We start from the raw sequence: 5,000 nt of genomic DNA on the forward strand, positions 1-5,000 counted from the left end.
TTTTTTTTTTTTTTTTTTTTTTTTTTTTTTTTTTTTTTTTTTTTTTTTTTTTTTTTTTTTGAAGGAAGTAGCAAGATTAAGTGAAATCCATAAAATAATGGTTAGTGATAATCGCTCTTGAAATTATTGTGTGGTAAAATTGGTACAAAATAGATTTCAAGGTTGTCTCTTAGTCACTCAAACATATCAAGTTTTATTATTTTTAGTTTCATAAAGTTTGTAAGTTGTCAAATTGACTTCGTCTTTTTGTAAATTTAAGGAGATCAGGATTAAATCATGGCCACAAACGTCTTTTGTGGCGAGACTATAAATATCCACAAATTGTTATGTAAAATCCGTGTATGAATGAAATTAAGATCTCAAATTGAGACGTTTCTCTCCAAAATTAGAGCATCTATTTTGTCATTTCTAAGTTTCAATCAATTCTTGTGGTAGAATTGCATCTGACATCTCAAATTAAGACGTTTCCCTTCGAAATTCGAGCATCTATTTTGCTATTTCTAAGTTTCAAGCAATTCTTGGGATAGAATTGCATCTGAGCCATTCAATCAAGTCTTGATCAAGTTCGGAGTGACAGTCTTGATCAAGTTCGGAGTGACTCAATTTAGAACAAGATTCCAAATCTTGGTTCTAGATCTTCGATTGTAAAAGGTGCTAAAATATCATCACTAGCCCAATAGGGTGAAGCTTAAAATATATCATTAGCCCAATAGGGTGAAGCCCAATCATTGTATGAGCTTATTATATATTTAGTAAAATGATCGAGGTATTTTAAAATAAAGATGGGTAGATATTTTTGGAGAAGATTTAGATATTTTAGGGCTAGATTGGGTAGGCTCTCTATAAATACCCTCCACCCTACCAGTTTTTCATCCCAAGAAATACAAAGGAGTAGTATTCTACAAATTATCTTGTATTCTCTTCTCGATTGGTCTTAATAAAGAGTGCGAGTGTTTCTCATAAAGAGTTGTGTTCAACAATTTGGTATTAGAGCGAGGTTAGTGTAGGTTGCCGATCTCTTGGAATTCTTAGTATGCTCCGTGGTTGCAGCTTTATCTGATCTTCCACATCATAAACGATTTCTTGAGATTATTAGTGAGTGAGTTTCTGTGTGTTGTGAGTAGTCTATGACTCTGCAAATCTTGTGTCGACTCATTTAGTTTACTAAAGTATTGTCAACACGATGGATGACTTCCAAATGATAGGAGGAATCAAGAAACTCAACAACAACTACTACAACACGTGGGCAACATGCATAATGTCCTATTTACAAGGACAAGACCTTTGGGAGGTCATTGGTAGGAGTGAAACTAATCAAAGCATAATGTTCTATTTAAATGAAGAATCAAAGCAGGCAAAACAATGTTTTTCTTGAAGATCACAATCGAAGAAGAGATGTTAGAGTATATTTAGGATGACAAGACATCGAAAGAAGCATGGGACACGTTCATGACGTTGTTCTCCAAGAAGAACGATACAAGGCTACAACTTCTGGAGAACGAGCTGTCATCAATTTTATAACGTGACATGACTATTGCTCAATACTTCCACAGCGTCAAGTCGATCTGTCGAGAGATTACTGAACTAGACCTAAAGTCTGCCATTGGAGAATCTCGAATGAAGAGGATCATTATCCATGGATTGTGACCAGAATATAGAAGCTTCATTATTGTTGTACAAGGATGACCCACCCAACCATCACTTTTAGAGTTTGAAAATTTGTTTAGCTAGCCAAGAAGCCATGACTAAAAAAATGGGAAAAATCACATTGCATAGTGAAGAAGAAGCACTATACACAAGTGAAAGTCAGAGCAATAAGAAGTCGTCTACCAAACGTGGATACAGAAATGGTTACAAAGAAAGAAGCCATCAAGAAACTGCACAACCTAAGAGAGCTCAGAAGAATGACAACAAAAGTTCCCAAGGAAAGAGATCGGAAGGTATTTGCTACAATTGCAGGAAGAAGGGCCACATGTCCAGAGATTGTTGGTCAAAGAAAAATTGGTCGAAAGCAATGTGGCATCCTCCAACATAGAGATGGAGAAGGAATGGGATGCAGAGGCAAAATGTGTCATAGAAGAAGACGAGCTAGCGCTCATGGCAATGATTTGAGAACATATTGATTATGAGAACGACTGAATCATTGATTTAGGATATTCAAACCACATGATTGACAATCAAAGTGGTGTAATGGAAGAGGGTTGACCCTCAGAGAAAGAAGTATTACTAGGCTTGGACAACATTGAAGAAATTCTTCCATAGAAGACGGGGAAGCAAACTAAAGAAATTCTTCCACAGAAGATGGGGAGCAAACTATACACATTTGCTTAAGTGTTGATGTGCCTGAAGATCCAAGTGACACTAGCTGGATATAGTGATGTAGGAGATCACGATACCCGAAGATCAATCACAGGGTATGTGTTCAAGGTCGGTTCGAGAACAATTTTTTGGTGTAACAAAAGACAATCAACAGTATCATTGTCAACTAGAGAAGTAGAGTACAGAGCAGCAGTTGGAGCAGTTTAGGAAAATACATGGCTTAAAACTCTTGTTGGAAGATTGGCACTAGAAAATTGACTATCCAAAACCACTTCATTGAAACAACCAATTTGCGATTTGCCTAGCAAAAAATTCGGTGTTTCATGCTAGAACAAAGCATGTGGAGGTGCACTACCATTTTATTAGAGAGAAAGTCCTAAAGAAACAAATCGAGATGCAGCAGATCTAGACAGATGACCAATTGGCAGGCTTGTTTACAAAAGGGCTGAATACTGGCAAACATGAGAGTTTTCCCCGTCAGCTTAACATGGTGCGAGGATTGAGGACTAATGCTGAGGGGGAGTGTTGAAATATCATCACTAGCCCAATAGGGTCAAGCCCAATTATTTTGAGTAGATTGCGTAGGCTCTGGTCCGTTGGTGGCATATCTGCTTCCTCGGCTGAAGCGTATAAGTTATGTTCCCAATCTTAGAAAACCTCTACTTAAACTTAAGATATAAATATCCCTCCACCCTACCTAGTTTTTCATCCAAAGAAATACAAAGTAGTAGTATTCTACAAAGTGTCTTGCATTCTCTTCTCGATTGGTCTTAATAAAGAATGCGGGTGTTTCCCACAAAGAGTTGTGTTCAACAATCAATTGTTGAGAATTGTTGGCAGGGAGTCCACATTAGTTAATTTAGTAGAAGATCATGGGTTTATAAATGAAGAATACTATCTCCATTAGATGAGACCTTTTGGGAAGCCCAAAGCAAAGCCATGAGAGCTTATGCTCAAAGTGGACAATATCATAGGAGATTCGTCATTCCTAACCTAATTCTAGCCTTATCAATTAGTTGATCCAAATTTTGCATAGGGAGGTGTTAATTTCTCTGATTCTTATTCGTTTTTCTACATAAATATTAGAGTATCATATCAAATATCGTAGGTTTCCTCTCTTTAGCGAGTTATATAATTTCTTGATTTATAGAATATGTTTATAAACTGGGCATGAGCATCTTATATCAATTTCAGGACTGTTTTTGGTTTCATGAGATGCAAACGATATTTCAAAAAACTGTTTTGAGTTATTAAAGAACCAGGTATGTCAATTTCAAGGGTCGAGTTCTTGTATTAATAATGGGCATGAGCTATCGATTGTAAACATGTAAATAGTTATCTTAAAAAAAGACTTGTTTTTATCTATATATAATAAAAAAAATAAAAAAAAAACTATCTCAATTTCAATGGATGAAGAATGATATTTTAGTGGGATGAACATGTCAATTACATTTAAGTTTTTTCATTAATTCATAAAAGTGTTTTGAGCTTGTTTTTTCCCGAACCATTTGTCTTTTTACCTCAGTCACCCATGTTTATGAAATTATTTCTTAGTTTAATTTTCATTTATTCTCCCATAGTTTACCTTTGTTTTTTTTTATTCTAATAGTTCAAAAATTAATTTTTTAAATAAATATTTTCTATACTTATTTATTTATTTAGGTAAGATAGAGTGAAATTAGTAATAACATCTCTCACGTTTACACTTTTTAGTTTGTTTCTTTTTTCCTTCCTTTACATATTTTTTTATCTATCATTGTACTTTAAAAATTAATTTTTTAAATAAATATTTTCTATATTTATTTATTTATTTGGGTAGGATATAATGTTATTAGTATATATAAACAGTAATTTATAAACTATCCACGGGTGTTTTTTTCATCCAATATTGATCTCTTGAGCTAAGTATCATAATTATTTTTCCTTGCCTTTTGACCACATTTATGTTCTTAATATATATAACCGTTGCTGTATTTTTTTTATATAATATCTGGCTGCTATCATTTCTTGACATTAGGCTGCTGTATTTTTTTTTTCCTCTTTTTTGTTTGACAACAGTAACCGTCATTTTTTCCTTTTTTTTTTTTGTTTGACAACAAGTGGTTTTGGCTTGAAGTTTCGTGAGAATGTGCACAATAATTAGATCAAATTCATGCAAATGAGGGTGAACAAGGTACTTTATGACAACATACACCGAAAAAGAATAACTATATCACTAATCACAACCTAGTATGTATCAAGTGTGAAATTAACCTTTTTAACCACATCAAAATTCTCCTAATTCATCTACAAAAACTGGCTAATTCATTCGGGCATGCAAATCATTCACCACAAAAAGTAAAATAAAATCTAAAAAACTATATTCTAAAAAGAGTGAAGATAAGTATTTATACATAAATAAAAAGAGAAGAAAAACTAACTTGCCTTCCTGAAGTTTGTTGCTTGTTTACCATTCTTTGTCAGCTCCCTTTGCGACAAAGTGTTTTATTTTTCAACTTTTTAAGCCGCAAGAGTCCATGCCTCTTTTTACTTATCCACCTAAGTACGATTTAAGTCTCTGTCTATTCACTGTGAAGGGTCTTCTTTATCTCCATGTTTTATCGTTATTGTCCCATAGGGAGTGATTTCTTCAACTATAAACGGACCGAACCATCTTGATTTTAATTTTCCAAAGAATAATT

This window comes from Cucurbita maxima, unplaced genomic scaffold (genome assembly GCF_002738345.1).
Source record: "Cucurbita maxima cultivar Rimu unplaced genomic scaffold, Cmax_1.0 Cma_Scf00080, whole genome shotgun sequence".
NCBI classification, from domain to species: domain Eukaryota; kingdom Viridiplantae; phylum Streptophyta; class Magnoliopsida; order Cucurbitales; family Cucurbitaceae; genus Cucurbita; species Cucurbita maxima.